At 40.7% G+C, this 24,505-nt stretch overlaps 1 protein-coding gene across 2 annotated transcripts in view; it reads left to right on the forward strand.

The window, feature by feature from the left end:
- The first annotated feature begins 1,773 nt into the window (after positions 1-1,773).
- Positions 1,774-24,505, forward strand: part of RALGPS2 (Ral GEF with PH domain and SH3 binding motif 2) — a 145,602-nt gene continuing 122,870 nt past the window's right edge. For both annotated transcript variants that reach the window (XM_032192116.1, XM_032192118.1), the window contains exons 1-2: positions 1,774-4,552; positions 21,415-21,471. The gene's annotated coding sequence lies outside the window, so the exon portion shown is untranslated. The remainder of the gene's footprint in view (positions 4,553-21,414; positions 21,472-24,505) is intronic.

Raw genomic sequence — 24,505 nt, forward strand, 5'->3', positions numbered from 1 at the left:
TCTACAAACTGTGGAAATGAGAAATTAGGTAAGACATGCACTTTCCTGAGTCCCAGCCTTTTCTGCTAACCTCTCTCTTGTCATGCACGTATCTGAAGTGAGAAGAGCCCCTGCAGAGATGAAGGCAGACAACAACAGTGCTATAAAATCCCCTGAGCTGAGTTCTCACTAAAGCATTAGTGTCCTTAAAGCATAAAATTATCACATTCATCAGAGCACAAAGATTTCTGAGATGATGTGGATAAATCCAAAGGGATGCTCCACTGTCCTCACGGCCTTGCTCAGGGCTTCAGCCACAGTGAGCTGAAGTCCTTTATGTTTAGTTCAGTGGAGTGCTGGAGAAAGCTGTTCTGGTTGTTCTCTTTAAAACACTGAAAGCAGTTCTGTGTATTTGTGTGGCCTTCCTGTTTCCAGAGCAAAGTATTCATTGGGTAATTTTGGAAGGAGCTTTAGCAAGCCTCATTGCTTCTGTTTTGCAGTGGGAGAAACTGAGTCCAGGAGGCAGTGTGACCTGCTCGACGCTGCACACTGTCAGTATTTTGTGACTTTCATTGGTCCTGTGCTGCATCCACATCCTCAAACATCCCAGCTACAAGCTAAAGTCCCTCTGTGATAGAAGCAGTGGCCTGGTCCAAGGTTTATTTGCAGAGGTGGTGCTTTGGTTACGATGAGTATCACACTCACTGACGTAGTGGTCCAGAAACCACAGCCATTGTCCTGTTTTCTCCTCCCCATCGTATTTTCAGAAGAAAAGTGCACAGTCTCAGCCTCTGTATTCTACAGGTACCGGATAGCTCAGGCAGGATATAGGGAGCCTGTAACCATGGAAGATCTTGGATGATCCTTTGTCTGCTCCTAAGTCATGAATCCACAAAATAGAGCTGGATATCTTGAAAAGACTGAGACATCTGCTCCTTTTACCTCAGATCCCAAGGCCAAATGTAGACGTTCAACTGTCCAGAGTAAATCTAGCTTAATTACTTTTTGAGACACTACAATGATTTCAACTTTACAATGATTTTAATGGGGACAGCATTGTTTTTATGCTCAGCTTATGTTTTGGTATTGTCTGTCTTCAAAGATCACTGTTCATGCAATGTCAAACAAGTCATCATCACCTCTGCTGGTATGTGGAAAGTGGCAAAAATCTCCTGTCAGTAACAGCACTTCCATCCCCTAAAGCTATGCTTTTTATGCTTTGACCCATATCCCATTATCTTTGCACAGATACTACTTTTGTTTACCTGCCACGTTCATGCCCTGCAGGCCAGTTTTACCGCAGTGCTCCCCAACAGTGCAGCCTTCAGCTGCAATTTCAGTGCGCTGTAGTAATTATGTTTGAAGGTTAATGTTTCATGAAAATATCAAAGCATTTCTGCCCCTCAGCTTTACTGCTGACTTTGGTAAAAGCCTGGTTTTCTTTCTTGTTTGTTTGTTGTGGTCTAATAGTAATCTGTTCAGCAGCCTGACGCTTGTTTCTATCCAGGGCTTAATCTACCTGGAAGAACAGAAGTGAAACATGACCCATGGTTTTGGTAATCTTTGAAAGGTGAGGGGTAGCAAATTTATTTTCTTCCTGAAAACTCTCCTGAGACTTAAAGAATATTTGGAGCTATGTCATCAGGCTGTATTAGGCCAAAGACCTAATCAAAGGCCAGAAAGAAAGAGCCTGTGCTAGTGACAGAAGAGCAGAAAAGATAATATTTATCTTCTGGCTTTGCTATATGACATAGAAAAGGAAGACTGAAAAAAAAAAAAAAAAAAAGGCAAAACAAAAACAAACAAATCAAATGGCTGTAAAGAGAATCCTTTTTCTTAGAAATTTGCATGCTGTATCTCTGATGGCTTTTGCTCTCCCTATATGATGTGGAAAAAAACAACTTCCATTTAAAAATAAAATAAAATAAAATCCCTGCATTATAAAAAATACTCTAAACTGATGAGAATCTCATAACGCACCAATACCACTACTCAAAAAGTAGGCAGACGAGCACAGACTGAAGGAGAATGGGGTTACATTTCATCAGAGATGCTGCTGGCTTTGCTCACAGTACGCTCCAGACGTTCAATTAGCATGCAGAACGCGGTCTTGGGTTTTCTTTCTCCCGAGATTGATGGGCAATTGATTATATCTGCAGAGAAAGGTTAGGGTTAGGGCTGTTTCAAAATATGCTGCCTCTAAATTATGCAGAAGCGGAGAGGGATGGGTGAGAAGGAACCCGTCCAATTCCCCCTGGCAATATTCCAGTTGCTGCTTTCCTGGCCACCCCAGCTCGGTCAGGTGCAGGGCGTCGCACCCCAGCAGGTGGTGACCGGATTCAGCAGGGGCAGGGGCTCCAAGGACGACGTATGGAATCGCCCCCGAAAGGTATTTTCAGTACTTTTAAGCTGGCTCTCTTGGCCTTGTTGCATACGCGACTGTAGCTGTGAGAAATGAGAGACGCTTGCCTAGCAATATGTCCTGTCTGCGCGAGGGTGGAAGACGCTATTGACGGCGTGGTGTCGCATAGCAGGGCCTCAGATTTCAAGTGTGAGCTGAAAAAATCAGGCTGCATAGGCAATGAAGACAGATTTCTTTGAGGATTGTGTGTTATTTCAAAGCGCAGGGTTCCCAGATTCCCTCGGTGCTACAGACATGTGCTAACGAGGGGTCAAATTTGGAGGTATTTTGATGACAAAATCCCTGCTGAATTCAAAGCAAGGAAATTCTGACTCTTCCCTGTTGTGTTCCCGGTAGCAGAAGCAACATGGGGACAGGGGCTCCTTGGCTGCAGCCAGAGTACAACCTTCTCTTCCAGGTTTCCTCAGGAAACCTCATCTCACCTGCCCTGCACAACGCCCCTGTTTTCCAGATTCATGCCCCTTGGTAGACTGCCATTCATATCCGTGTGCTGCAGCCTCTGTGAATTAGCCACTTCCCTTTCTCCTGTAAGTAAAACCACAATAATGCCCTCCTCAATGCACTGTACAAATTGTTACCATGTATAAAACAAGCTTTATCTGGTTTAGTCAGTGATGAGCTGAAAGATAAAATAGCTGCTATAAAACCAAGTGAAATATGGGTTTTATAAATTAGATTTCGTGCGGGAGAAAAAAGGCTGGCTGTTTTTTTTTATGTTGTGTGTATATAATTTTCAAACCTTAGTTGCTGAATGTGATATAGTTTGATAGCTAAAAATATCACACCAGTTTTGTGGTGGAAAACGTTATTAATGTGAAAATAAGTATGGGCATCTGTATATAGGTGAGAGATAACTAGCACAAGAGAATGTATGAAGTGAATAGAAGGTTTTCAGACAGGAAAAAAGGACAATTTTGCTTATGTACAGCACATTGATTTAAAATATATTTCTGACTTTGCATATGTTTTGACCTATTTAGCTGAAAATTAGGCACCGCGTCTAATTATGATCTCAAACCCCATGGATAAATGCTACAGGCTCAATACTTTGAGATGTAAATGTAACCACGGTAATGATACTTACATGGGGGTAATAAAATGGTAAATATGAGACCATTCAAAAGATTCAGAAAGAATACCTGGGGGAGGTAGGAAGAACAACAAAAGTGATGAGAAATAGGATAAAGGTTTTCAACGTTTGACAGCTATACATAGTCCATCTAGTCTGGAACCTCCTCCCAAAGGTCACAAACTGATGCTTCAATGCTGGCCAAAAAGCATAATGCATCTAACTGATGGCAATACTGAGGTTTTTGGGGGTGGATGAGGTGAGGGTGTGTGCCTGACCTTCATGTTGTCACGAATTTATGCCCTAGTGCCTGAGAGTTGCTGATGTGTATTTGAGCATTAATTAGGTCATATGCGAACTATTTAATTGTTGGCCAACTAACAGAGCTGCAGCTGGCTTTCAATTTCTCAAGGTCCCTGTCATTCGAAATGTAGTGTTCATTTAGAGAGCCGTTCTGGTCTTGAAAACTCAGACGAGAAAAACCTGCCTTAAAAGTATCCCCAGTTCTGAAAGTAGTTTTGAGAGTTATGTCAGAAGGTGGTGCCTCATCAGGGAAAAAAAAAAAAAAAAAAAGTAAAAATGCATGCATAGATGATAGAAAAGAGCAGTTTCATGCCATAAAATCACTGCTGTGAGAGAAGAGGCCCATGTGGGGTCGTGGTGCTCACCCAGCCAGCTGGCGATTTGGGAGATGGCTGGTGAAACATTCAAAATTTGCGGATACCAAAGAGGACGGCGATGGCTGACGTAGAGAATCAGAGCAACGATTAGCCCCCAGATTTGAAGGCCCAGGCAAGCAAGGCAAGATCACCGCTCAGGCCTGTGGCAGCTCATGCTGTAGTAGCAGCAGTTGAGCAGAGCTCTCCCTCCAGTACCTCAGCTCAGAAAGGCCAGAGCAGGTACCCAGAGGGATGGCGTGAAAAGCTTTTCATTACCACTGGGTGGAGCTGAAGCCCTTTTTGTCCAAGCTGCTCCTTTCATAACTTCCTCCTCTTTCGTAGAGAAAAACTGTGAATCAGGCTGTTTGCAGATCGATCTGGAGAGCTCGTTATCCTGCTGACCTCGTTCTGCTGGAAGGGGAGGTCAGTGAGTGTGCTTCACGGGGGCTGGGGAGGGGGTGTTTTCCAACAGCGTGCAGTTGTTTGGGCTGAAATGTCAGACACTGCCAGGACTTGGGATGAATTTGTAGTGATTAGGCAGTCATATAAAATCCTCATTGTCTTTAAATGGCTACAGTAAACCAGCCGTAAGACTCAAACCTGAACGAGTGAAGGGAAAATAGCTGAAAGAAATGGATCAGGGTGAAGAATGTGTGTGTTAAATAAGTTTTCCTTGTTTCTCAGTTCAGCTTTTCTGTTGTAAATGATTGTGAGTGACAGCAGCAGATCCACAAGATGGGAGTTTGGATCAGACATAAGGGAAATAGGACTTGTTTTGAAACCGAGTTCCCAGCAGATGGACAGGGCAGCAGGAGGGTGAAAGCAGTTGTCCAGATCACTTGGTGCTCGTTACTTGGTCTTTGTCCCGTCCTGCTTAGCTGGGCTCCAGTGCCCTGTTTTCAACCTGCAGCCAGGCTCCCCGTATCTCATTCTGATTTATCTGCTCCGTGTTTTGCTAAACGCCTGCTTTTCCCACAGCTGGATTGGACTAGAGCCTAGTCTCTTAAAATCTGGCTATGTATACAATAGCAATTTAAGAGGTTTTTGGCCCCCACTTGCCCTCATTGCCCCTCTCCTGGGTGGCTGAAGTACAGCAAAGGCAGTCCGCTGGGTTTTCTGTCCTGTGGCTGCCACAGATCACCCCGGGGCAAGCAGCTTATAACACCAGTGAGCTGAGCTTCCTGAGATGTGAATTCCCCTAGTGAGGAGCTCCATTTAATGATCCCTGTTGGATGTATTTATGGTGGCTGAACATCTCTATGCCCCACAGCTCTGAGAGCAAAAACCTCTTCAGCAGATACAGCCAAATGCAGCAGGGGCCGTGGCTTCAAGCTTTGGTACTACAAAGGTCTGATGGCATAACTGTGTGAGAAGAAGTTACAGGTGTAGATGTGCCACTGTTGACCAGCACATGCTTTTGTTACCTCTATTCATGTTGTTCAGGCCACAAAAAAAACATTTATACTGCAAACAGCTGTGACTATGGAAGAACATAGTGCCCACTTGAGGCTTGTTACTGCTCTTCACATGGAGGCTGCAGCCCCTTTCATTTGCAAGAAGGTACTGTGCCCTAGCCCACTTCAGGCAATGTCCAGTGGAGTGATTTAAAGTGAGGATGAAAATGTTTAGCAGCTTTGGTCAAAGAACATGAAAACACTCACAGAATTTCCTTTGTGGGCCCAGCTGGGTAACTCACAGCTGGCAGACGCTGATGGACAATGGTGAGTCAGAAAATCTTCAGTCCACTCAGCCAAAAAAGCTAGATGAGGATGTCTTTCATTGGACTTGAGAGATGGGACGGTTCAGTCAGCAGAAAAGCTCTTTGCTAATATGAAACCTTGCTGACATAGCTTTGCTAGTACAAGTATAGCTGTGAAGATACTGTGGCATGGAAATATGCCTTGTTTTCCCATTTGAAATCATCCAGAACATTTACAAGATGCTTGAAATTTTCCTGTTACTCAGTAGTTCCCTGACACTCTCCATCACCAGTCTTACATCTGCACTCATCTCATTCCTTTCTTCTTTCTAAACCCGTGTCAGGACCAGCACCTGTCGTGCACCCCATTCATTGAAGGCTTCTCTCTCTACCTGGCACCACTCTTGAATGCACTAACCAAAACAGAGAATCATCATAGAATCATCTAGGCTGGAAAAGACCTTCCAGATCACCAAGCCCAACCATCAACCTGACCTGCAGAGTCCCATTACTAATCCAGATCCCTGATTGCCACATCCACACATCTCTTAAATACTTCCAGTGATGGGGGCTCCCACACTGCCCTTGGCAGCCTGTTCCAGTGCTTGGCCACCCTCTGTGTGAAGAAATTCTTCCTAACGTCTGATCTACACCTCCCCTGGCGCACCCTGAGGCCATTTCTTCACATCCTATCTCTTGTCACTCGAGAAAGGAGTCCAATTAGCCATGGTGGCTACCTTATCAGACACTCTGGATTTTGGTCCATATTTTCCCTGTAATTTTTGTGCTCTACCATGGGTCTCTGCAGGTACAATTACACCAGACCAGTATAACATCTGATTAGCTCATGACATAAAACGCATCTGTGTAGTACAGCTTATTGATTGACAGTGGTAGAGGGATCTTCTGATATCATAAACATGCCTCAGATAGGAGGGTGCTGATGTGATTGTATTCTTTGCATCTATTGCCTGTCCTATGTGATGATGAAAAGGGATAATTATTACACTCGTATTAATAATTTAGGAAGCTAAGCAACAGCACCTGGAAATTAGGTGTCAGCTTTGCAAGATTTCCACAGAATGAATAAGGACGAAAAATAGGTCAGGCAAAGTTATACTTCTGTCATTTCAGAGAGGGGAAGAAAGTATTTTTAGCAAGAAGAAAACGCTGTCTGTGCCTAGCTATGCCACACAGGTAGGTACCCATAACAGATGAGCTTTATTACACACGACTGCTCCAGGCCTGACCAATTGCTGGCACTTTTTACAAACACGCTGCTGAAGTGTCTGCTGGTCTGTGTACTGGTGTTGGTAGTCTGCAGTGACATGCAGGGTCATCTTTGTCTTCTCTATTTGCTCGAGGGATATTGTAATTCCTCAGGGCTGTGTTCTGGCATGGATTTGCTTAGTTTCTGATAGTAATTTTCCAGAGCAAGCATCCTAAAACACTTCCTCAAAATTTATTTTTCCGTGCTTTCAGTACTGAAGAAAAAGAAACTACTTGAGGCGTATACTCCCATACGTACTTGTACTTTGTGAGACACAAAGGGCCTGTTAGCTCTACAGAAAGTTTGTGCTGATATACAGTTGAACAGATCGTGACCCACACAGCTTTAAAGAGCTGGAGTGCAACACTTGCTTTGCCATCTATTCTGCTGTAGCTTTTATTACTGGAATATTTCTCTCTTTCAGTTCTTAATTCCCTCTTCTCCCTTTAGGCTGACAGTGTGGACCATAGGTCTTAAAAATTGCTTTCGATGGAGTGTTATTATTGTTTATATTTAAGAATACTGTTTTAAAACCTGAGGCCAAGTTGAAAAGAAGAGTTGCAATGTTGGGTGCATGTGTCTCGTGACAGTAATAACATTAAAAAGCAAAACTTCTGTTTATAAAAACACGTCATTAATATTCTAGCCAAAGAAGGACTGCTTTTAAAATTGAACACCTATGTTCTTAAAATACTCAATTCAGCTTGTGCTGTATGCTCTTCAGCGTATTGCAGTAGAATGTCTGTATAGTGGACAAATTAATTGGTCTGCCTTATGTGATATTTATTTTCCTGATTTTTTCAGAGGATCTTTGTTTCTGTTCCTTTTGAGCTTTGTGGGCAGTGGGACTGTTGTGGTCTGAAAAATAAGCTATCAAATTGCGTATTAGCAAACCAATTATTACCAAAATAGAAGCTGCATGTCTTCCTCGCTCTGCATTCATATCTACAAGAGCAGCACACCCATCGCTGGCAAAGTAGTTGGGAGCACCTCACAGGACACAGTAGACTCATATTCTGATGATCTGCATCAGTTTTATAGAGATCAAGGGTTGACAAGTCACATTTTTCATTCCAAAACATCCCAGTCATGCGAAGTTTGTATGTATACTGAGTGAATAAGCCAAACAAAGCCTGGTGTTGGGAGTGGTACCAGTGTAGTAAGCTTTTATTCTTTAAATAAAAAGGGGATGGCACAATGACTATGACTAGTTAGATCTCAAATACAAATGCAGTGTGGAGACAGACCATGTTAAGCAGGTAGGCCAACTCCTATTGTTCCATCTTTTCCTTGTAGAGGAGGTGACATCTTTCCTGGGGTAGGTGAGAGCATCACGGAGGGTTCTTTTTGTACTCTGCTCCATTACCTATAACAGTACAATCCACAGCTCCATCCAGAGGTATTTTTCTGTGCTCCAATGAGCTTCAGCCATTTTATATTTCATTCTTGAGTTTGTCATACCGCTTTGTGTTCTGGAAAGATATAATAGTATTGAGTCATATTGCTAAAAAAAAAAAAAAATCTTTTTCCTGCAGCTTTTGGATTTTACTATGGGGAAGTATAAGCCATTAGAAGCTCCTGTATTTCACAGCCGATATGTGCTTTTGCAGCTTCTTGATAGTTTTTCTGAACAGTAGGAAGCATTCTTCTGAAATGCCTTTTTTAAGTTTCTAGAAAGGGAGTTGGGTGCAAATTTTAGTTTCTCACCAGTATTTATTGGCCCTATGAATTAGCACTCAGTACTGGGTGGCATTATTGTAGTGGTACTATGAACGTTTTTGTGATGTTTTATTACAGGAACTGGACGGTTAATTCATCCAGGAAATACCAATATTGTCTCAATGATACCTCATTTTAGCATTTGATCAACTTCATCCCTTAGATCAATTTTCTGTGCTAATAGGGTTTGCATAAATACACTGGTACCTATGTTAATTACCTTCTGAATGCATTGCAGACTATTAAGCACTTAATCAAATTCCTTAGGATTATTGTCTTGCATCCTCTCTTGTAGACAGGTTTGTATACCAGTTTGATCATTTTTATCTGGGGAGTGCTTTTTAACCCAAGCACATATGGGACTTTTTGTTCGGCTGTTACAAATCCTGTGGAGGTACATCTGCTCTTAGGAGTGTGCCTTGCCACATGCACACAATTTGAAAGAGCATTAGGCCTTTTTAAAAAATTTTAAAGTAGGCCCCCCCATAATATTTTTATATCCTTGATGTAATGACTCCACATTCCATTTCAGTAGCTATATTTCAGTTTGTTTCTGTTCATTTATTTACATAGCTGAAGAGCAAAAAAAATGCTTTTTTACTTTGTAAACATTTTAAATACCCTACAAAAATGCTATCTACCATAAATAGAGCATTTTCTGACTGTATGCTCATGCATTTGTTTTGGTCTTAAATTCCTTTCCAATTTGTTGTGAGTGCAATGCATTACTGCAAATTGCTTGCTTTTGGCAGGCATGACACTGACTCCCTTGTCCTGATCCCTTTCCTTGTGTTACGATCATTTTTACATCTGCTGCAAGTAAACTTTTCCCTCTGTTTAGCTACCCATACATTCTGCCTTCATATCTTGGTATGCTTTTTTACCTAGAAACACCATAGCTCCCTTCGTTCCTGTTAAATCCTGCTGTATGAAATTACTGCAGCCACTCAATGTGCACTGTTCGTAGCAGTGCCCAGCTTGCCTTATGTTCCTTGCCTCAGTTGCAGTCACAGTTTGTCCTCAAGTCTGTGTGGCAGGATCTGTGTCAAAAAGAAATGTGGCATTGTATGATGTCTTTCAGGACACGTGGTACTTTAAGCACCTCTAGCAACTTTAACCTGTGTTAAGAAAGGTGAAAAAGTGAATAGTTATAAGACATTAATATATAAGGAACATAAATTATGCTTTTAAAATAGTGATACTAAAAAATGCCCAGTAAACAAGAAAATAGTACTGAAGTATTATCTGTCTTACAGCATCGTCACTTCTAGAAAACCCATCTCATCAAATTCCTCTCTCATCTCTCCTATGATATTTTTTGGGTTGTCCTCTTTCTCAAATAAAGGGCACACGGCCAGCAATTCAGGCCTCTTACATGAGGGAGGTGACTTCTGGCATTATCACAGGTTGGATAAACAAGTGCGCTCTGTTTACGTGTTCTAAAATGTAAAAAAAATCAGCAAGTAGTTAATGACAAATTGTTCATTTCACTTCACATCAGTGACCAGATAAGTCCTCTGTACAAACACAGACATTATTTAGTTTATGCAGCTTTTATATGAAATTACATTTATCTCCTATAAGCAATGGGCCCAGATTAAAGTGCATAGCAAATACAGAACTAGCCAAACAAAAATCCTTTTTTTGCAAATCAAAAGTCCATTTTGTTCCTTGAGCCTCTGCACATCTTCTGAGGCTATTTGTAATTGCACTTGCATAGCAGAGTTAAAAAGGGACTAATAGGATCCTGTAGGTTAACGGCTAATCTTGCTGTGTTATGATTCTGTATTTCCATCTTCAATTTTTATCTACTTTTTGTTTAAAACATTTATAGTTTATTTTCCAGAAAAGATTTATGCAATTAAGAAATCCTTGTGCTTCTAACAGAGATTATCCCCTGTCAGAAGCTGTCAAACCCACCACCTGCCATGATTTTGAGCCAAGCAATGATGGACAAAACTCCAGGGAAGACTACTTCTGGATCAGGTTTAGGGATGCTTTGTTGTTTTTCTGTCTTTACGGATCCCAGCTATCTGAATCTAAATTTTGTGAAGCTTTTATTTGATTTAAATATACAGGAGAAATTAGATAGAGCAACTTTCTGTTACTATTATTCATGAATTGCACTTACTTTCCTCTGTAATAAGAAAGCAATCATTGAAATCTGGGTTAATCCAAACTGGGAATCTCACAGGAGTGACCCACATAGTATAAAATCCACTCTGTTCCCTTCTCGCTAGGTTAAACATGGTGTTGTCCCAGTTGTCTGGATTCTTCAAGAACTGAACGGGTCCTGGGAAATCTCTGAGTCAGTTATCTCTGAAACCTGAGCTAGATGAGGCACTCAGAGAGTGGAAGAAAAAATGTAGGGAATTCCTTCTAAATCTGAGCTGTTAACCATGTGAGCAGTTGGAGTAAGCAAGGGCACAAGACTTCAGTTGTGAGCTTGCTTGGTAAAACAGCAAGGAGTTTGGGTCCTTACTGTTGCATGACTTAAGGATATTTGTATTCCTCTTCCCTGATGACATTTTGTGGCAATCCTGGAAAATTTTGTAGCTTCACAAAACAAAAGCTTCAGAGGCTGTCAAAGGCGTATGCTGCCTATTTCTGTTAGGTAACACTAAAATAAGAAGCCAGAGGTTGTTGGCTGTTTTCACAGGGGAGGTTGGTAGTCTTAATAGCTGCATCCTGACCCTGCTGGAGTCACATAGCTGGGCTTGCACACTGTTAAGCACAGGTCTGGGCATGCATTTAAGCCCAGGCTTGCCTCCAAAGCTTGGTGTTTACACATTAGCCTGTGCTCAGGAATAAAGCTTTGTCTGATCTCTTAAACACTAGCACAGCACTTTAGCACAGGCTGGTGCTGTCATTCCTGTGCCAGTCATAAGCAGAGTCACATTGCTTTCCAGACCACAGAGATATCCCAGCCCTGGTTCTTTGTCATCGTGTGTGGATGTTTCCCGTTTGCAGCCAGGCTAGCAGCCAGCCACCTGGACAGGCAAGCGGTGAGAACTGGAGCTCGGCAGGGGTAACCCTGCCCTGAGACCCCCAGCACTGCAGGACAACGCCAAGGGGTTCGAAAGCTGTGTGGCCGTAAAAGGATTTCCCAGGTGTCAGAGAGCCCTGGAAAGGGTACAGATGTGTAGACAGCTGGGAATTACCTTATTTCTCCCCAACACAGGGAAGGGCAGGCAGAGAAAAGGGCATGGCTGGAGTGCTGCTGCATTCTGCAGATCCCCGGGGCCTGCTGCAGCTAAAACAGCTGTGATTTGCTCCTGGGGTCCAGTCTGCTGTCTGCTGCACAGGGAATCAAGTTATGCTGGCGGGCCCATCCACCCTCTAGGGGGTTGGACTGGGCACCGTGGCAGTCCTGTGGGGTGAGCCTGGGGGTGTCCAAACAGGCACACCAAGCAGCCACTGCACTTTGCTGTGCTTGGGTCTTAGCAGCAAGGCGCTGCGATGCCCAGGTGTTCTGAGGCAGAAAATCCCTTCTCAGTGCCCAGCCTGCTTCTCTGAGCATGGAGGGGGAGGCTGGAGGGAAGGACAGCGTGATGGAAATGCCGCGTCAAATTTGAGATGTACCAATTTGGGTTGACCCGTTTAACGAACAAGCTCAAAAACTAGCAACTTGTATGGAACTGGAAAATTAATTGGGTCAGCACAATGATGATGAGTGATCTGTGAGACGGTTTTGTTTAGAGTCCAAGTACTCTCTGCATTTATTTTCTGGCAAATGGTTATACATTGTCCTGGATAATCCTTCGTTTTTTATTTGAGTGTTTCGAGTATATCTGCCTCCCTTATTTGTACCTCTCCATCCCTAGTTGCAAATAAAGCTGATAAAAATAACATGTTGGTGACAGCTTACAGAGTGAAGTGCAAGTGGTGGTGTGTGTGTATGTCCATGTGTGTCTTCCAGAAGTGCCACAGCACATACCATATGAGTGCTGCTGATATGAATGTACTTGCAATGTACTGAGAGGAGGATGCAACGATTAACATTAGTTTTTGTCTAGAAGTATTGCAATAAAAAATCAGGTAAGTAATGGAGTGTTAAATGTAGCATGCTCCAAAGACTACAGAACATGCACTACTGCATTTGCCATATTTTCTAGTCAAGGTTAAGCATAGGAATCACACTTATAGTAATAATTTCCTGCATCTGTGCAAATGCTTTTAGCATACTCTAGGATAAGTAGGCTTCAGGAAAGTAATGCGAAATGTAGAATTTACAGAGCTGGTAACGTTCCAAGAATATCAAATGCTAATTGAGAAAATAAGTAAGAGTTTCTGTATATATTTGGGTAATCCCAAAAGGACTAATGGGGAATAGAATTCCTTCTAAATTAGATTCTATGGGCTTTGGGCTCCTAAAAAAATCATCTAGCTTTCCATGTCCCATTGCAGTATATACTATGTTAGGTACAATGGAGAAACATATTTCAGACAATCTTCTGCTCTGATGCATAGGATTTGCCACTTGTTCAGATATTTCATGCCTTGATCGCTACTGATACTGCTCCAGATGCACACACTAGCAGAAGCATGAATGAGACTCACTGAGAATGATTTCATGTGTTCTTTGGGAGGAGCTTTAATTTTTTAGTGATGAAAAATTACTGATCACATCTGAGTGTCATTTATAGACCTTTGTGGGCATTAACTAGATCCGTTTGCCTCTTCTATCTGGTTGTCTAGCATGTACGTGGAGCCAGTTATGCTGTAACAGCAAAATCCCTCTTTGGGGCTGAGGTGATCAGCGGAGTGGTTTCAGTGACTGCTTGGCTCTTCTGCTCTAAACGTTCACCTCCTGTGCATTGGGACTGCTCTACACCATAATCATGTATTGGTTTTGACTGTGTTGTTTTGTTTTTTCCTCTGTCAGACTCCTCTCACTGGAGATTTGTTTTCCAGTTTTGGTACGCAATAACATCCTTAGCTACAATGATTGCATTAAGACTTGCATTTTTGAAACGTTCTGCATATTTTTATAGGAACGTGCAAGCAATTGAAAAGGTACATGAGCTGAAACAATTCTGAGCTGCATACATACATAAAAGCCAAAAGCTTAGAGTGTATTTCTTGATTTTCATGTCTTGTGAAAGAGGCAGTTGAGAGAAGACCTCTGTATTATCATGTATTATGCTTTTTACTTGTCATATCTTCAGTATTATATTAAAAACCATGGTTCAGAACCCCTGACCTAGACCTACAGACATGAGAGAAAAAAAAAAAAAAAAAAAAGAAAAAGCATTAGCTGTTTGTCACAGTTAAAAATCTCATTGAAATGCTTGTATTGTGGGAATCCAAGGCCCTAACACAGCTGTGTTGAAAACAGCACGGTGAATTTTTCAAAGACCTTCAACTGCAAAATCAGCATTCTTGTGACCTCTGAGGTCTGGCTGTTATTTAGTGAGTTGAAGTCAAGGCGTTTTTTATGTGTTCTTAAAGGTTTTTAAATAATAAAGGTTTTTAAATAATATAGGATTGTGATCCTCAGTTTTGTCCCTCCTGTTCCTCTGTATTACAACAGAAGTTTTGGGGGACAGAATGACCTGGGGGGGGGGAAGGCTAGAAGCTCAGATTTTCTACCCAGGTGCTTCAGTCTAAATGTTATTCTCCTCACTTAATCACCAAATCACACAACCAAGCTGCTGTTGTGTAGGTAAATTAAAAAAAAAAAAAAAAAAAAAAAAAAAAAAGTTTTATTTATATGTTTTGTCTTGTTTTGTTTTTCTACTTTGAAGATCATAGCTTTATTTTCCTAATTGTCTGTGAGAAATAAGTTTCAAAATGCTTGCTAACATTTCAAGGAGCCTGATGTCCATGCTATGCCGATGCTGAGTTTCTATTTAATGTGAAATCCCATGTAAACCCATTGTGACTTTGGTGGTTTAGTAGATCTGATACCTAGATAAACCCTTATATTGTTTTTCCTACTGATGCCATTACCTGAGCTCGTTGGGTCAGCCGACAGAAAGGCAGCTCAGTGTCTCCCAAGCGAGGACCCTGGTGTAACAGAGCAGCAAGTGAGATGGTTCAAGGCAGTGAGTGCTAAGCAATGCGACGTGCCAGTGTGTGTAACGCCAGGATATCCCAATGCAGTGCGAGTTGCTAGGCAGTGAGCTGACAGCCTGCTATCGCAAGCTCCTGACAAATGGCATGTTTCTTGACATGCTTTCTTAGGATGCAAAAAAAAAAAAAAAAAAGCATCCATGTAAATAGGCAGGGGCAGAGGGTTTTTTCCCAGAAAGTTACTGCCTGATACAATTTCACCGTTTTTTCCTTTTCCCATCCCTTCATCTTTCGGTAATTCCACGGTTGATTCTTCGTTGACCAAACAGACAAAGGGAGCAAAACCAATAATTAAAAATCATGTGGAAAATACTTTGAGATTGTAAATGGAGAAGAAAGGTGATTACAAGCTCTCTCCCATTTTTAATACTCCCCTCAGAATCTAGGTTTGCAAATTCAGGATACTTGGAAGCTCTGCAGATGTTGCAAGGAAGAGGGAGGAAAGCGGTAGCGCTGCTTAGCATGATTCTTTTGCACCTTTTAATTGCCAGATGTAACCTAGATAGCAGGCGGCTGCTCAGTGAAGGATTTCTTCTACATCTATAGTTTCTCCCCACTTTGCATGAATGTGTAGGAGGGGGGATTAGTGCATAGCCATATGGGAGGGAGCTAACAGCAGTACAGTTTCTTACTGAGCTGTGCTGCAGGAGTGGTACAGACAGCGGAGGGAGCAGGAAATGGTGGAGGAGGGGAGAGGACTCCACTGACTCTTAATGGAAGTGATGCAGAATTCCCCCAAGAATTTGAGGATTTGAAGGCTCTGACCCTTCTACATGCCTTGCAGACCCAAACTGGAGAGGTACTTTTCAGTAATTTATCAATGCAAACTGCAGAATGTTTTTTCCTACTTTGTGGGATTTTCCACTGGGCAAGAAGAAGAAGGATGCGCATTACCTAATGGGAAACTGAGAGGACAGTAGTCTGGCATCTCTTCTGTAAATCAGCAGGCCGGATCATAGCTTTCTGTTCATAATATATGAAAGTTGGGGATCAGCAACTCCTAAAGACATAACGTCCCTCCTTCCTGGGTACCAAGAGCCTGGAAGCTCCTGAAAGGTAGGGGAGGGGCAAATGGCAGGGGAGGGCGTGGGTTGTATGGGAGCAAGCCAGGACTTTATAATGTCCCTGGTTCCTTTTTCCAATCTCAAATCCTCTGCTACAGTATTTCTGAGGCAGCTGCAGGCTTAATGACCTAGCATTCAAACAGTGACCTGTTTGCTTGGTAGTTTAAGAAAGCTGTCATTTCATCAGAATTCGTGCTTCTGCCCAGAACTCACACAGGATGTAAAAACCCCGACACCCAAATCATCCCCTGCTTTTCATCTATAGAAGGAAATCTCAGTGACACAGTTCTTCAGATCGCCTCAGATCAGTGAGAAGGAGATGTCCCACTGAAATCTGGCATATCCTCTGGGATCTGTGGGAGTCAAGGACAGCTTTCCCCAGCAGGCTGCTTTTCCTGTCAGCTCCCTAGCTGCATGTTCTTTCTCTGAGACACTACATGGGAACTATGCAGAAGAGATAATACAGTCCTCTGCCAATTAATTTTCCTGGCACGTTTCCATGGGCCTGAAGAGCAGAAAGCATGTGCAGATGTAGGAGGCGAGATCTGGCCCTGCGTATTTTCCTGAAAAGCAAGCTCTACTCTGCACAGCTGTTGGTGGCTCTTTCCCTTTATATTTTTACTAACAAAACAGAAGTAGAAATCATGTTTTTCTTAAGGATGTTTCTTATGCTATTATGCACGTCCTGTTATTGTTTTGCAAGTGTTGCCTGCTTTATCACACTCTGGCATTTTTATTCCTTTTATTCTTACAGGTCAGTAAACCAGCTAGTAAGTCTAATTGCCCTCATTCTGTTCTGTTGCTTTTGACAGATAAGAGCTGCAAACTGGGTAATATCCTGTCAGTGTACTTCAAACCTCCTGCCTTATAATCATCCATCCAACCTGCTGCCTTTTCTTATGGCTCATTGTGCAGCAATTGGTTTAAATACCTGAGTCTAGTTACTTAATAGAATAGAAGGAAACCATCAGAGGAAATAGATTAAATTGAAATGGAAAGGTCTTTAAAGATGTTTCCCACCTGTGTGAATCCAAACCACAAGCACTTAACTCAAATAGGATTCAACAATAAAAGGGAGAAACAGAAGAACTTAATTTTTAAGATCCTTTCTTAAGGTCCTTTATCCAAACACACATTGACATAAACCTCACATATGCACATTTGTTCCCTCTGTCACAAAACAAAATCAGTACAGTCTGACTTTTTAATAATGTACTATAAATAGCTGGTAGTAAAAACAACGAACAGAACCGAGGACTGTTATTCTTGAGGACCTTCTCTGTCTCCAGCAGTAGCCTAAATTTAATGCTTCAGCAGAAGGCAGTGTACCTGAACGTTATGCAAAATATATAAAGGAGAGGAATTTCTCCTGTCAGTGATCAGTTTATGCTGCAAAGCATCTCTGACACTAATGCTTGCAGTTGTTCCCTCTGTAAGCATGTTGTTATTATACATGCACTTCTAATCCTTAAAAATAAAAATCTTTTAAGCTATTTGTTTCGTTTGCTCAACTATTTGTCCTAGAGCACAGAGTTCCGGAGCCAAAGAAGTGGAACGTTGCATTAACATGCACCTGGGGAGAGTTCATGCAAAATTTTGTTGTCTTTTCATTTGGCAAGGTGTTTTCTCTTTCTCACACTTTGTGACAGGTAATGAGATGTGTTTCATTTGCTTCCCAGCTTCAGCTATGTGTGCCTGCTGTGTAGGGATGTAGTGAGGTTTCCTTTAGGATTCACACTGCCTGACCTCTCTTCCCAAGAGGTAAGATGAAAGCCTTCACACCCAGCTGCTGGTCTCAGCCTCAGTCAAGCTGGGAAGCTGCCATGGAAGCAGAGGAGCTTTGCTGCCGTGCTGGCCTGCAGAAAGCAGAGGACTGGGGAGAACAAGGCCTTGACTGGGGGAATTACAGTGGCATGGGCAGGCTGGGGAGTAAGTTCTCCTGAAGGGACACGTGCTGCCTCTTTCCACAGCTGGCCCACGATGCTGCTGTAGATCTGTAATACTGTATGCTGCTGAAAGCATTGTGCACTTTCTCATCTTTGGAGTGGAAACTGTCGTTTGATGTATATTTGTGTACCCTTGAGTGCATTGCCCTGCTGGTTTCACTGAATGATGAAGATGACTATGCAGATAAGACATTTGTGTCTCATTCTCATTTGTAGATCAAAGCACTTATACATGTATACACGAGTTTTAGTTTCTCTTGTTTTACAGTCTTCTTTTAGGGCATTGCTCTTGTGGCTCTTCTAGGTTCTTCTTCCTAATCCTCTTTTATTTAATATTTTTTAAGCCAGAAGCCAAAATGCACAATATATTCAAGCTAAGAATCTACTGCTGAAAGTACGGTTGGATTTTCTATGTTTTCTGTATCCAGTGTTTAGTTACACTGCACTAGTATTGTGTACCGCTTTTGTTGGACTGTGCCCATAACTGAGGTCCATTACATGCTTGATTTTCAGTTCATCTTCTAAAAATCCTCTCCCCACCCCACCCCCCCCGAACTCTGCATTTCATCCTGCTGCTCTTATCTCCATAAAAGCCACCTGGGATGCTCTTGGTTTAGACAGGATTTTCCAAATTCAGTTTGCTTGGATAGTGTGTAGAAATCATGATTGCCCAGATATGAGAAACTCAGTAGTTTCCACCCACGCAAAGGCATCTCCTATTCCTTCCTCTTTATTCCCCTATCATACAAGCACACTCACCAAAGTAGTACGTGTGTCTTGGCTGTTCTCTGCGACCTCTTGTTTTCTTTGACATGATGTCTTGACCTGCACAGGCAGCCCCAAACATTGTCCCTTTACCCTTCTATTTCTAGCACCATTGGTTATTTGGTACCCAAATGCTCTCCAGGGTTCATGAATTATTAATCGTATATGTATAGGTATTTGAAAATCCCTAGTACAACATGCATTCAATTCTGGCAACCTTCTCCCTGAAAGGGAAATTTGGACCTTATCTTGTAAATTCTCAGGCTGAAAGAATGGGGACTGTTACTTATGACAAGTACAAGTGTAATGAATAGTGTCTCTTAAATGCCAACTATTAAAAAAAATAAATGCAATGTGGGCAAAGCAAGCACATCAAACTTTCTCTGCATTACCTTACTGCAGAATATTACATGATATTAAAAGTGATAGTCCTAAACTGAGGTTACTAAGCTCAGTATTTCTATACGAGACTATCAGTTCTGGAAGCAAAATTACAATGCTCCTTAGACACAAAGGAAGTTTGTACCTCATGTGGTGAATTCCATCTGTGTGGGAGACAGAGGAGGCCAAGGCGAGACCTCAGAAAGAATTCCTGTAAGAATTAAAGACTACTGTGAAACTTGCTAATTTCTCACTCAATTTTACCTTCTCTAGTGAAAACTAAAAGCATCTGTAGCTATATCTAAAAGACGAAGTGTAAAAAAAAACAAGCTAGCTTATTTACAGCTTTCCTCCAGGGAAAGAACAAGACAATAAATCTGTCAAATTTTAGTTGTTTGTAACGTGCTGAAGAGTGTTCAGATAGTGTGTTGGCAGAAGCAATGTAATAATAAACTGTAGTACAAAATAAAATACTCAAATTCTACATTACTTTAGACTAATTGTTGGCAAAGTGTTTTCTCATGCAACTCTCAAAGGAGGATTTAAAATGGATATGCAATTTTTTTGAACTGTAATATTCCTCTGAGTCCCAGGCACGTATCTTTTTCTGATATTAGGTGGCATAGAGCAGTAGCTGGAGAGGACTTTAGGTGAACGCTGGCTAAAATACACCCATTGTATTTTGGAATTTGCTTGTTGAGTGTACTTCAAAGCCTTTCTAGTGGATGCAGGAAAGATCTCTTCAAAATTTCAAAAGTTCAGCAGCTGTCTCCAGCTGAGACAACTTTATAAACACTAGACCTTACAGTCACAGTGCTCCGTGTCAGATGATTTTTCTTATGAGACAGGCCTTGCCTCCATGGACACTGACTTATTTACTTTAAGAATATATTTATTGCTTTTTCCTCTCTCATTTAACAGAAGCTGTTGTGATAAATTGCTAATGTGATTCTCAGCAGTGGTATTATAGGGCAGTGAAAGTGGTATGATTCTCTTTTCTGTAAGAAGTGAAATTTTGAAAAATCTCAATATTCCCAGGAGCATTTATATTGATATGAAAATTATTTCATAGCTTAAGACAGAATTTGAATCTAGAAACTCAGATTGATTTCGTATATGGGTCTCTCAAACATTTCTAGTAGAGAATATTGAAACCTTCAGATGTTTTTCTAAATGTTGTTTTGTCTTTTTCTTTTAGTATAAATTATCTTAAATAGTGTTTTCAAAATCCTAACATTCAGCATTTCCTAGTTGTAGGATAATGCTTGAGATACACAGGAAAAAACAGAGTATCTGGAAAACAACTGAGAGTCCGAAACATTATTTCTACCTCTTTTGTTCAGCTCTAAATGAGGATCTAAAACTGTATTATAACATGGCTTCCTAATTTTCATATAAGATCATATCATCAGCATACTTAGGCCATCTAACTCCAGCTCCTGACAAGCCAGTTTACATGCAGTGATGTTATCAAAGAGATACTATAGCCTTACCCAATGTTATCAAAGAGCTTGGCAGCATAGAAGCCCTCCAACACAAGACACGTAGGCTACAAAAGGTGATGTCTTGCTCCTTTACTTACCCCCAAAATATTCCCAAGAATGTTTATATTAATTCTCGTGAACATACCAGCTATAAAACTATCTGTTCTATTTGTGTATAATAATTTAATCAATGGTATTTACTAAATTTAAAGCTGAACAGGTGGACCATCCACATCCTTCACAGAAAAGCTCTTTGCTAATGGGTGGCAAAGTCTTCAATGGATTTACACCTATTTTTCGAGTAGACGTTATACTCAAATATTTCCGGCCAAGGATTATTAGCTTTGGATGAAAAAAGAATATTTTAGATTTTCTTTGCTGTGCTTTATTTCTGAAAAGACATGACATTGTTTAACAAGCAGTGCAAAAAATCCTGTTTTCCCATCTTTACAAGCAGTAGCAATTATAATTGCAGAGCATATCAGAAGCATAGTAAACCAGCCAAGAGAGCAAAGGCTAAGAAACATAAGTACTGAGGCCAGTTACCTCCTGTGAAGCTCAGGGAAATGAGGAAGAGGTGAAATCCATAATTTCTTCCATAAAGGAAGAAGAAACAACCAAAAAAAAATATTTTGAGGACATTCATAGAGAAAGGACAAGTTCAATGTTTATATTTATGACAGTATCAACATTGCACTGCACAATAAGCAGTAAGAGATGGATAGTGACTGATCCTTCACTGTCTGCTGTGAACGATGGGTGCGGAATAAAGAGCTTCCCTAATTTACATGACCCACATGAGGACCAGGCAGGCTGTAGTTTTGCCCAGAAGGCAGGAGGACAGGATCTACTGAATTGTTGTTCTTGCTTCTCCTTGTACAGGAAAGAGAGAGCTACGTCCCTTTCCTTCCCCCTCCACCACGTCCAGGATGTGCAGAGGTAAGTAGACAGCACTTCTCAAAGGAGTATCATTTGCTAAGCTTCTTGTGGTGCAGCTAAAGAATCTGAGGAAGTTTACTTCTTTTTGAAGTGGAATGTTGCTTTATTTGCCACGTTGTAACCTCTTAATCATATTTTGACTGATTAACTAAATGACATTAACTTAATCTGCAGCTACTTTATTACTCTCTCTGTTGAAACTACATTAAATCTGTGGGTGTGATGTCTCCTATCGTACGGTCAAACGTTACCTGGAAATTTAAGTTAAGCATCTCACTGATAACATTTTGTATACAGAATCAATGGAGATCCAAGAGGGGCATGGGTTTGCATTTTTTTTATAGTCGTTTATAATGTTTTAGTAAGAAATTTAAAAAGACTTTTTTTCTTCTCCAAATAGCTGTTTAATCACTGCTTGAGGCTGAAAAAAAGTGTGTTGGAGCAGATGGCAAGAACATAGGATTTAAGCAGGGGACAGATGTATCCATATTAGGGAGCCTGGAAGATAAATCTCTTGAAGTCTTGTGGCAGACATGATCATTACTTTGTTTACATAGATGAAATATGACTAGTTCCAATTAACAGTTGCTGTTGTCCATATTTGGGATCTTTCCCCTTCAGATGGTCATTAAAACCTGTTCTAAATCATCATGTTTGTGCTACTTCCATTCCGTGTATAAATCATGTAGGCATCCCAGCATCTCCATTCTTTACGAGAAACGTCTAGATAGATATTTATACAACATAAAAACAATTGTGGGGGGATTTGCTTTCTTTTAAGCAGTTTGCAAGTACTGTCTCTAATGATGTACTGTCTCCTGTGATGTACAGAGATGCTAGGAAAACACAAAAAGGACATCAGTATTCAGGTTCTGTGCTGCCAATCCGTTCTTTGCCTCTTGCTCCCTCCCTAATATTTCCAGGGACTACTGTCCCTGTCACGAATGGCTCCTCTTAGGACTCTAACATAAAGCAAGTTCCTAACTATTTTACATCTGGGCGTAGGAAAGCAATAGAGGAAAAAATATATACTCTTCCTGTGGAAAAATCTGTAAGTTGCATGGGAGACAGTGAGGAAATAACATGTTATCTGTGTACTGCTGAGACATGGAAGAACCTTTGCTGACCCTGGGAAAAAAAGTGCTTTGCAGCTGCAAAGAGGAAGTCCTCTTAAAGTCTCTGTGTGTGTACATATACGTATATACACTTTATATGTGTGTATACACACGCACTTGGGTGAATTTAGAGGCAGCTGCTTGAATGTATTCTTTAAAAAGCTGCAATCTTAAAAATAATAAAAACAACCAGAACCAGTGTTACATCAGGGTGATGTAACTGTGAGTCCAACTCATCCCTTCATTATTGCTCAAGCTGAGAAACAAGTAGATATATATTTCTAGGGGGGTGTTCTCACATTAATCACTATACTTTTAGGAGCAAATATTAGCACATCAGTTGAACGTATCGAATTAGAGCAGTTGGGAAGCATACATACACTCTTCAGTGAAACATTCGTTGTAATGTTTTCTTCCCCCAACTGAAAACTCTAAACACCGGGTGCTTAGTGTCTACTTGAACCAGATTCCTCTGGTACTGACATTTTTATCTGTTAGAATATTATTTTTTTTTATGATTAGTTTCAGGTTTAACTGAACCAACTGGAAATTGCATTTTTGTATGATTGAAGCAGGAAGCTCATCCTCCTTACTGAAGGGTAGAAGACAAGATGTGCGTATTATGTATTGAGCATAAACATCCTCCAAAAAGAAAGAGGAAGGTGGTGACAGTCACAGTAATGTTACATGTATCCGGTTCTGTCTCCTATTTTACCTACAGCAAATGCAAGGATGCCAGAGAGAATGACAGATCAAAAAAGCAGGAATACGTACGAGTTAAGTGTTGTAGACTACATATCTTACTAGAATCCAGATACTAACTCATACAGTGTAAAGCACTGCATCTATAAAGTCAGTCTTGCAGAGGTAAGCACTCTCAACTCACGAAGTAACAAATTCAGGTGGCAGGTACCTCAACAGCGCTTAAGCATAGTGATGCAGACTTGAGATATGACTGCACGGTTACAAAAGAAAAAGAAAACAAAACAATTTTATTCTTGTAAATTTTAGAGTAAATTTAGCAATATTTTCATTTCTTTAGTATCTCTCGCACTGAAGTACTATGTGAATTAAGTGCAGGTAGACTCATGGAATGACTTTAGCCAAAGAAAAATAATAAAAAAAATAGGATTTACAGGCTATATAAATATTGTCTACTATATTGGAATACATAAAAGTATTATATAAAATATACTGAAATACATAGAAAACATATTCTATTATTTTATTAATTCCTAAGGGGAGCTATATGCTTTAGCAATTATTTTGTTGGGACATCTAATATCAAACTGAGTTTAACTAATGACTTTTTATGATAGTTGACCATACCTTAGAAGACGTTTACTTAGTGCCAAGTAATAATGAAGTGTTAACTAGGTGCCAAAATGTAAGCTATGCTCTTTTCAATCTTTAGTTACCAAAACAAGATTAAGAAGTATCTTTTCTGCAGCCAAGCATCCCAAGTAACTAAATTCATTTGATTTTATATTAATGTATAGTCATAATCCCCGAGCTTTGCCTTCAGCAGGATATAGATATATATATAAATCAAATACTATTTGATTTGCTATCAGTTATAATCAAATGCTTTTCCTCTCTTCATTTTTTTTTAATATTTTATATTGCAATCTATATGAGTAAACCTGAATACATTTAAGTAACTTACATTGCAATTTTTTAATCTAAAATGCTTATGCTATCTTCTGTTAATGAACGTATAATAATCAGTCACTGTAATCTGCTGACATTTTTACAGACTGAGATTTTACTATAGCGAGCGCTTTAAATTGTAGTGTCAATGTTTCATTACAGGTGCTCCTGCAAACACATTAAAGTTTGTACATGGAAGCATACACGTTTTATTTTGCCTAATGGAAAAATGTTTTTTCACCTGTGAAATCAAAAATATACTGACAAAT

Source organism: Aythya fuligula, chromosome 8 (assembly GCF_009819795.1).
Source record: "Aythya fuligula isolate bAytFul2 chromosome 8, bAytFul2.pri, whole genome shotgun sequence".
NCBI classification, from domain to species: domain Eukaryota; kingdom Metazoa; phylum Chordata; class Aves; order Anseriformes; family Anatidae; genus Aythya; species Aythya fuligula.